Consider the following 10159-nt stretch of genomic DNA (forward strand, 5'->3'; position numbering starts at 1 on the left):
CTGAGGTCCCACTGCTGGTGACCCCTGCGCCCCGCTGGCAGGCCACTCAGCCTCCCGCTGCCTCTGCCTCCATTTTCTTACACAGAAAATGGGCACAAAGCAAGGTTGTTCCCTGATTAGCCAAATCATCTTACATGAACACAGAGGGCCAAGGGGCTCACACTTCCCAATGGTCACAAAACAAGTCAAAATGGCACAGCACCGGCCTCGGGTAACCCCAGGACCCACGGAATAGAACAGGACGATGGAAATAAGCCCAGACACATCTGTGGCCGACGGATTTTCAGCGATCACGTCCAGTCATTCACTGAGAAAAAGAACAGTCCTTTCGACAGATGGTGCTAGACCCCTACCTCACACCACACACAAAAATGAACTCAAAACGAATCAAAGACCTAAATGGAAGGAGTCAAAACTATAAAAGTCTCAGAAGAAAACATAGGGGCACTGCTCGCCGCCTCGGACGTGGTGAGAGGTCCTTAGCCACGCCCTCAAGGGACAGGCAGTCAGGAGAAAACTAGATGAGTTGGACTCTTGTCAACATTAAAAACTTCCCGGCATCGAGGGGCACCTGGGTGGCTCGACTGACTCAAGTTAAGCGTCCGACTTCAGCTCAGGTCATGATCTCGCAGTTCATGGGTTCCAGCCCCGCGTCGGGCTCTGTGCTGACAGCTCAGAGCCTGGAGCCTGCTTTGGATTCTGTGTCTCCCTCTCTGACTCTCCCCTGCTCACGGTGTCTCTCTCTCTCTCAAAAATAAATAAAACATTAAAAAAATTAAACAAACAAACAAAAAACCTTCCGGGCATTGAGAGTGTAAAGACCATCCACATCCAAGCAGGAGAGGCCGCCGCAGACCACACCCCTGATTGAGTCGGGGTATGTAATGAACACAGCTCAAAGACAAAAGGTCAAACAGGCCTATTGAAAAATGGGCCGAGGACTCAAACAGGTTTCTTTTTCCCAAAGAAAACATGCACATGGCCAACAAGCCCGTGAAAAGAGGGAAACGCGACTCAGAACCACACTGAGATGCCACTTCTCCCCGTTACGAGCCTGGAGTAAGCTGGGAACTAGCGAGCGCAGGCGGGGCTGTGGACCATGTGGGTCGCTGGGCGCTGCCGGGGGCGCGTGGGGTGGGGCAGCCACTGTGGCAAGCGGTTTGGTGGCTCCTTGAAAGGTAGAACGTAGCTCAATCATTAGATGTGGCATCTCCACCCCTGCGTATGCACCCGAGGATTTGGAAGCAGGTATCCAGACAAACGCGTGTACACAGATGTTCCCGGAAGCTTTATTCACAGCAGTCGGTAAGGGAAAACGACACAGATGCCCGTTGACTGATGAAAAGATCAGCGACGTGGGGCCCGCGTCCACACAATGGAGTATTATTCAGCCACTAAAAGGAATGACGTTCTGACACTCTCCGCGGCAGGGGTGAACCTTGAGATTGTTATGCTCAGGGAAAGAAACCAGACACAAAGGCTGCATTGTATGATTCCACTTATAGGAAAAGTCCAGAAGAGGCAGTCCACACAGACAGAAGGCAGACCCGCGAGGCCAGGAGCCAGGGGGAGGGGGGACACAAAGCAACCGCTAACGGGTGAGGGCTTTCGTTTTTTGAGGGGTGAAAATGGTTTACAGCCAGACAGAGGTGCTGATGGCACAGCACTGGATGTGCTAAATGCACTGAGTTGTACGTTTTCAAATGGTTAGTTTTATGCTGTGAGGATCTTACCTCAATAACAAAACAAAGCAAAATAAAACTGGGTTGTTTTGAAGTGTAAATTGGATTAATTCTTTTTTTGTTTAAAGTTTATTTATTTATTGGGGGGGGGAGGGGCAGAGAGAGAGAGACACAGAATCTGAAGCAGCTCCAGGCTCTGAGCTGTCAGCACAGAGCCCGACGCGGGGCTTGAACCCACGAACTCTGAGATCATGACCTGAGCTGAAGTCAGATGCTTAACTGACTGAGCCCCCCAGACGCCCCTAAATGGGACTAAAAACTTTCGATGCCCAGTGGGGCGCCGACGCTCTTGCTGTGGGGGTGCTGGGCGCCCCCCACAGCCGGGGAAGCAGGTCACAGGAGAGAGAGCAGCCTATAGGACGTCCCCACTTTAACTTCAGGCCCCAAGCAGACTGCAAGTGTCACGGCGACGCTGGAGTTTGTCCCTGGGAAGCCTGGGGCTGCAGTGAGAGCAGACGTCTCTGGGGGGGTCCCCTGGGAGGGTTGGAGCAGGGGCAGCAGAGCTTCTCAAACTCGGAGACGAGCGCCAGAGCTGTGCGTGTGGACAACACGCCCCTGCAAAGTCAGATTGCCGCGAGGCTTCCCCGTGCTCACTCCGGTGCTCCCCAGCACGGGGCCGCGTGGGCCGTGCCCTGCAGGCCAGGAGTGCTCGATGGGAGCTGGCCTGGCGTGTCCCTTTCCGGACCCCACGTCCGGCTCCTGAGCTCAGTGGGGACAGTCACCTTTGCCCGGACTTGAGTCAGCCCCACCGTAGCCCCCGAATGTCCATACCTGGACATTAGCCACGTGCCCCGGTCCAGGCCGAGGGACCTGCCCCAAGGTTTGTTCCTACCACCGAGACTGAGGTCGCTGGGGCCCGGAGCTTCTCCTGTGTGGGCGGGACACAGCCCTCGGGCGGGTCCAGAGCGAGCGCTGGTGGGAAGCACACAGCGCGTCCGATTCTAACCGAGCAGCGGGGCGCCCGCCAGCGCCAGCGAGCCTTCGGACTCCTCTCTTTGCCTCGGGAAGGCCCGCCCTGGGCCCGCCGCCTCTGCCCTACCCTGCCTGCGGGTCTTCCCGAAGGAGCTATTCTGGACGAATGACCAATTCTACAGCTGCACCTTCAAGCCGGCAGGGATTGGGCACTGCCATTTACTGTGGTGTGGAAAACACAGAGACGTCACCTGCTGGCCATGTCCCCCTCCCGGGGTCCGAAACGCCCCGAGTGAGGTGCACTAACTGGCCCCGCAGTGACGTGACACAGACAGGCTAGCGGAGGGCGCAGAGCCCTGGGGCCTACACGTTAACAGGCTGGATCTGAACCCACAACGGGGCTCTCCTTTCGGGAGGGTCAGCTCGCAGGGCGGCGGGGATTGGGGAGCGTGGGCTGCAGCCCCTGCTGGCGATGGGGGAGGTGCTGGGAAGGACGAGCCCACGTGGCTGAAGACACGCTCTCAGGCAGGATCTGGTTTGTGTGACCCACAAATCAGAATTTCAGGTTTTCTAAAAACTAAAAAAACCCCCAAACTCAAAACTCTAGTAACTCACGTATATGTGATATTAAAACGAAACTCCAAGTTCAGAAGTATATGAATAATAATAAAAAAGAAAGTCCCTGTTTACCCTCTCAAATCACACCCTCCATCCAGAATGATGGAGGTTAACACTGCAGGCATGCCCTTCTAGAAATTTCTCTGGTTTCTTCTGTGGGCACATCTGTTCGGGTTGATTAAGCACATTGTTGTGCAGCTTTTTTTTTTTTTTTTTAACTGAACTGCAGGTCCCAGTGGTCTTTCCACATGTGTAACAAGATCCCCTTGTTACTTTCAATCTATTGCCTGTGTTCTGCAAAATGGCTGCATTTTCCATCCGTGAACACACACCTCCACTCGAGTATGTTTATTTCAAACAAAACAACATTAAAACTGCACCAGTGGCTTTGTGTGAGCACACGTGAGTTTCTACAGGAGAGATACTCAGAAACACGTCTGCTGAGCTGTGGGGTGTGCGCTTTAATGTTTTTGATGGATACGGCCACGCCCCCTCCAAGGGGACCAGCTCAGGCCGCACCTGTTCAGGGGTGCGGTGACTCCGTGCCCACCTGGGGATGGGAGGGGCCGTCTCCGGAGCGTGTCCGCCTGCGTGTGCCCCCGGGGACCGGGAAGCCGGGCGTGTTTTCACAAACTCGCGGCTTCTGTCATGTTTTCCGATGGCCTGTGTATTCCAGCACGGCGCCATTTTTCACGTTCGTTGTTGGTCTCTTTCGTATTGATTTTCAAGGAGCTCTTTACGGATTAAAGATCAGGCTCTTGCCTGGAACCTGGGTTGAAGATCTCCCTCCCCCTCCCTCCTCCACTGATGAAATGCCAGTAAATACACAATCCAACACACACACGTCTATTTCTGGGCTCTCATCCTTGGGTTTCTTTGTATGTTTCTGTCTGGGCTGAGACCACACTCATGTGAATGCTGTGCTCTTACAGCACATGCATTGCTTAGTTCTGAAAATTTCTTGGCTCCCTTCGTTCAAATGTTCTCTGTCCTAAGAACTTTGGATTCAGCCTGTCAGATCCCATAAACAGCAGATGAGAATTGCCCCGGTTTTGTAGAAAAGTTCTAGAACTGATTTTTCCCCTTCAAAATAGAAAATTCTTCCTATTTCAAATTTCTTCCTTTATTCATTTTTTAATTGATTTTCAGTAAAGTTTTATAATTTTCATATGTAGGCTTTTATCTATCTATTTTTAAATGTTTAAATGAGTGGGGGTGGGAGGGAGAGAATGAGCAGGGGAGGGGCAGAGGGAAAGAGGGAAATAGAATCTGAAGCAGCTCCAGGCTCCGAGCTGTCAGCACAGAGCCAGAGGCAAGGCTCAAACCCAGGAACACTGAGGTCATAACTTGAGCCAGAGTTGGATGCTTAACTGACTGAGCCCCCAGGCGCCCCATTTTTCATCATCTAGGCTTTTAAATTATTGGATTTACTTTTAGAAGGTTTGGGCTTCTAGGAACAGTATTTTTTTTTAATATTTTTATTTATTTCTAGGAGAGAGAGACAGCATGAGCAGGGGAGGGTCAGAGAGATAGGGAGACACAGACTGAAACAGGCTCCAGGCTCTGAGCTGGCAGTCAGCACAGAGCCCGACGCGGGGCTCGAACCCACAAACCACGAGATCATGACCCAAGCGAAAGTCGGACGCTTAACCGACTAAGCCACCCAGGCGCCCCTAGGAACAGTATTTTTGACGATGTGTTTACATTGGCCGTTGCCGTGTGCAGGACAGTTAGTGACTATTGAGCACCGATTTTTCCCCTCACAATCTGACTAGATGACCCAACTAGTTTTTTTTATTTCCTTTTATTTTCCAAGTAGGCTCTGTGCTCTCTGTGGGGCTCAAACTCATGACCCTGAGATCAAGAATTGCATGCAGTATGGACTGAGCCAGCCAGGCGCCCCACTTACCTAATTCTAACAGGATTTCAGTTGACTATCTTCTGATTTCTTGGTAACACCTCCAATTAGCCACAACGTAATCTTTTAATTTCCAAGTATTTATGTCTCTATTTCTTTTTACATATATTATTATCTTGACTGGCATCTCTAGTAAAATATTGGTAGATGATAAAATATTTTAAAATATTGACAGTCATGAAGATAACTTGTTTTTCCTTCCTGACTTCCTTTTGAAGTCTTACCATTAATCATGGTGTTGGCTGAAGGTTTCTAGAAGAAATCCTCATCAAGTTAGGGAAGTCTTCTGTTCTTCCCTTGCTAAGAGGTTTCTTTTTAACATCCTAGTAGCGGAGGAAGTGGGATTTTTCCACACCTGTTGTGATGAGCATATCATTTGTCTCGTCTCACTTCTTACTGCCGTGAATTGTAGTCATAGATTCTCTGATACTAAGAGACCCTTACGTTCTAGGAATAACCCGACTTGAAATGCAGGCATCTTCAACGCCGTCCTGGCCATGGTTGGCAAGGGTCAGCCTCCAAGCTCTTCTGTTCTGATGGTCTGGCTGACTCCTGCGTGGGTGGCCCGCCCTAGACTCAGGCCAAATGTCCATGTCCCTGGTCCGTGGGTGGGAGGGACCCAGGGGCATCAGTGGGACCATCCGTCCCCTGCCGCTCTGGCTGCTGTTTCACAGTGAGGGGGGGGGCGATGACGACGGCACCTATCGGCCTGGCCTAAGGTAGCCAGCTTCTGGTGTCATGTGCCCCACATTCTAGCAAGTTCTCTGTAGAGCCGGCTGCCTTCTGACCCCTCTGGGCTTTCTGTGGCCCGCCGAGGAAGCACCGGCCATGCTCAGGGCAGCGCCATCCTGCCTCAGGGAGCCTGGCGGCCTGGCCTTCCCCCACGTTACCCGGAAATGGGTGGGGGCCTCCAGGTGGGATTCCACGTCCTCGGCCCTCTCAGGAGGAGGTCCTGCACGGGGCCTGCGGTCTCCCCTCCCACGTCTCCGTGGTCATCGAGCATTGGGAGGTTGTGCTTGGAGGAGCATCGCTGAGTGCCACGCCAAGGCTGGAGGACAGGGGGCCGCCCCTCTGGAGCCCGGGCCCTGCTTTAGGGCCAGCTTCTGGGGACTTGGTGTGGCCGGCAAGGGGGACCCACAGGGCGGGGCCCTTGGAGGATATGAGATGTTCACCCTGAGCCTGGGAAGAAACCGCCGTTCAAAGTCGTGGAGACTTGGCTCTGGGTGCCGTAAACAGGCCTGCTGGCTTGTGGTGACGCGTGGCCTGGGGCCCATCCGCAGACGGCACGGGGCCCTGCAAGAGCCAGTCCCCTCCTCCACTGCAGGCGCAGAAAATGCACTCATGCAGGATGGGGGCGCTCAGAGAGGAGCCCTGTAAGTTCATGACCAGGGGTCTGCATCTTGGGGCCCCCGCCTGCCTGTCCCCAGAGCCCAGCTGCCTCCCCAGCCCCCCCGCAGCAGAGCAGCCCCTGAAACAGAGTCTCCTCAGGCCTTCAGGTGTGTGGGTGCTTTTGCTGGTCCGGGTCTGTCCCTGCACCGAGGGCCTCGGGCAAGCGGCTGCTGGATTCCCGACCTCTGGGGTGGATGGCGGGTGGCGGACAGGCCTCTGAGCACGGAGGCCCCTCGCAGGCTGGGGTCCGGCCCCGGGGGAGGGGTCCCTGCAAGCCTCCCCCAACCCCCCCGCCCCCNCGGACAGGCCTCTGAGCACGGAGGCCCCTCGCAGGCTGGGGTCCGGCCCCGGGGGAGGGGTCCCTGCCAGCCTCCCCTAACCCCCCCGCCCCCCACCACCTGCGGCCTGGGCTGGCCCCTAACTCCTTGCCGGGCCAGGTCCTCCTACTGATGACAATAAAATAAAATAGGAAACTAGCAAACCGGGGAAGAGGCTCCATGAGGCTATTTCCTCACGGAACAGACTCCACACCATGAGTTTGATGACTGTGGAAGAATCGGCGGCACGCAGGCCACGTTTCCCTTGAAATGCACAGTGGTTTTGTTTTTTGTTGTTTTTTCTTCTTTAAATTATAGGAAGAAGGAGCGCTTGGCACAGTACAGCATCGGGCTTGCCAAGCCCAAACTATTTGAAAAAAAAAAAATCACAAGATTTTTGCCCAAACTCTAAAAAGCCTTTGATTTTGCTTGAAATTCAAGGTCTGTGCAGACGGCCCTGAAGCCGCGCCTGGCCGCTGGGTGGAGGGGGAGCCGTGGGCCGGCCCCGGTGTGACCGCAGTGTGGCCCTGCGAGGTGGCCGCGGCGCTCCACCCCAGCGCCCTCCCGCCCTGCACCCTGCTCCAGCCAAGGAAATCCAGCCCCCGAGGGCCACGGCCGGCCCTCATTTACGTCTTCCTCCCCCCACCCGGGAACACAGTCCTTTGCATTCAGAGTAGCGAGTCGAGGACCCCAGCCCCCCAAACGTCTGGGACTCCCCTAGCTGGTTCTGGGAGGTGAGGGTGAAGATGGGGGCTTGCCCAGGACTCACCTGATGCAAGTTGGAGGGAGCAGTCCACACAGGACACCCTCACTCTAACACCAGGGACAAGTCTGGGGCCCCCAGGACCACCGGCGAGTCCTGTGATTCACTGGAAAGAAGCACAGAACTCGCCAACCCTGCCACCCTCGGGGAACGGCTCTTCCCAGGGTGCGGAGCCGCCACGGGGACGGGGGCAGGGCGGAACCCGGCGCAGACTCGGAACAGGAAGCCCCCTTGTCCCTCTCGCGCCGTCAGCACAGCGGTGCCCTCCTCAGCGTCCCCAGAGCGCGGCCAGCCAGGACGCCCCTGTCCCTAGTCTGTACTGGGGCTCCGTTGCCGAGGCCCAAGCGATTGATCAATTCTGAGTGTCCAAGTAGCTGACCTCAGTCTCCAGCCCCTTGTGAAGTCAACTGATAGCACATGACCCAAAGACCCCCCTCTAACGTGCACTGGCACTATTTGGTGGGCCTGGGGGTCCCCACTAGCCTGGGGGTCCCAAGGTCTCAGGGAGGATCTCCCAGAAGCTGAGGGCAGACCTCGGTTGGGGCCGGGCTGAGGTCCTCACTGCACAGGCTGGCCCGCCGTCACGCAAGCCGGTTCTGAGGGCCGCCCTCCCCTGGAGTCCCCGGAAGTGAGGGCCGAGCCCTGGGGCATGCGTGCTGGGGGCTCCACGCCCTCACCTCTGCCCGGCGTGCGCTCGGCCTGTCTGCCAGCTCTGCCCACTGAGGGCCCAGTTCTGCCCCATTGCGGCAGGCAGACGGCCTCCCCCAAGTTCCGGGGTCGCCCCAGCCACCCCTCCTCCTGAGGGTCCCACGCGCACAACCTCCGGAAAACGACCCGCCTGAATCACTGCAGGTCAGAGAAAGAGGAAGCCCCTGGCTCCCGGGCCCTGGCACCTCCCTTCTTGAGGGACCGTGGGGACAGATCATTCTGGAATCTTTCAGCGATGAGGCTCCATCCACCCTGGGTGATTGATGACAGAGCTGGGGCTGCCTGCCAAGTGGCTGTCCCGGCCTTCCTGCGGCACAGGCCGTCTCGGTCCCCACGTGGCGGACGGGACAGCAGCCGCGGCCATGCAGGAGGCGCGGGCTGGGGCAGCGCCTGGCTCCCCTGATGCCTCTCCACCCACTGGGCCTCTTCCGGCCTCGGCCGGGCACCCTTCTGGGCGTTGACGAGGCCTGGCTCTCTCAGTGCTTTGCAAGCTTTATTTTTAGTCGGAAATGCTTAATTAGGGGAATAACTTACATAGACCTCCACCTCGATCTACAAAACGGACAAGCCTGAAGGGCCTTGGGCTGGAGAAGGAAGGGACCCCGGGGCTCCGCGCTCCCAGCCCACTGTGTCCCTTGGGGCTCAGAGAGGGGGAGTCGAGAGGACATTCATACCTGTGCCAGGAGGTTGGGGGGGCCCGCCGCTGCCGCAGGGGTCATCTCCGCTGCTGATCAACTGATTGGGGATGCTGACCCCGTCCGCAGGGCGCCTTCCCTGCCGCTCCCAAATTGGCATCTGATCGAGTCGCTGGGGTCTCCAGCTTGGCGGAGGGGACACTAACACGGCCGATCCCGGAGACATCCTGGCTCAGGACACTCAGGGCCCGTCTGCAGGGGCCCAAGGTGCCTCTGATTCCCGGGCCCTCGGGGCCCTGGAGGGTTGGGCAGGCCCTGCTCGAGGGTGGACTGAGGCCCTCGCCCCACCCAGCCTCCTTGAGGGACCTCACGGGGGGAGTAGCCACCCTGAGGGCAACAGGGATGGAGCTGAGCAGACAGGGAAGGGGACGGGGCGCAGGTTTCCCGGGATGTGCAGAGAACGTGTCCCTGGCGTGGGGGGCCTGTCCTGGGGCTCCGCTGGCGCTGGATGCCAGGGTTCCTGGCCCCGCCCCCCCAGCGCTGGAGGATGTGGAAAGGACACAGCCAGATAAGCCCCTCTTCACCTCTGTTGGGTTTTTAAAACTCTTTATTTTGAAATAATTGACAGGTGAGTTTCCGTAGACCCTTCACCTGGCTTCCCCCAGTGCTCACATGTTACATAACCGCAGTGTGCTTGTCCAAAATAATCTTTTTTGTTTTTAAATGTTTATTTTTGAGAGAGAGAGAGACAGACAGAGCACGAGCAGGGGAGGGGCAGAGAGAGAAGGGGAGACACAGAATCTGAAGCAGCTCCAGGCTCTGAGCCGTCAGCACAGAGTCCGATGCGGGTCCTGAATTCACGAACCGTGAGATCATGACCTGAGCCGAAGTTGGATGCTTAACCGACTGAGCCCCCCAGGCGCCCCCTCCCATTAGTGTTTTAGATCGCGCTTTGGAGAACCGAGGTCTTTACGATGTTAGGTCTGTCTACACAGAAGCACCGTCGGCCTTTTCATTTGTGCGAAATACGTGTGTCTCATAGATGCATTTAAAAGTGTTCTTCGTGGAGAGGCGCTGGGGGGTTTAGTCGGCTGAGTGTCCGACTTCTGCTCAGGTCATGATCTCACAGACCTCGGAGTCGAGCCCCGCGTCCACCT

Source organism: Crocuta crocuta, unplaced genomic scaffold (genome assembly GCF_008692635.1).
Source record: "Crocuta crocuta isolate KB4526 unplaced genomic scaffold, BGI_CrCroc_1.0 scaffold290, whole genome shotgun sequence".
Lineage (NCBI taxonomy): Eukaryota > Metazoa > Chordata > Mammalia > Carnivora > Hyaenidae > Crocuta > Crocuta crocuta.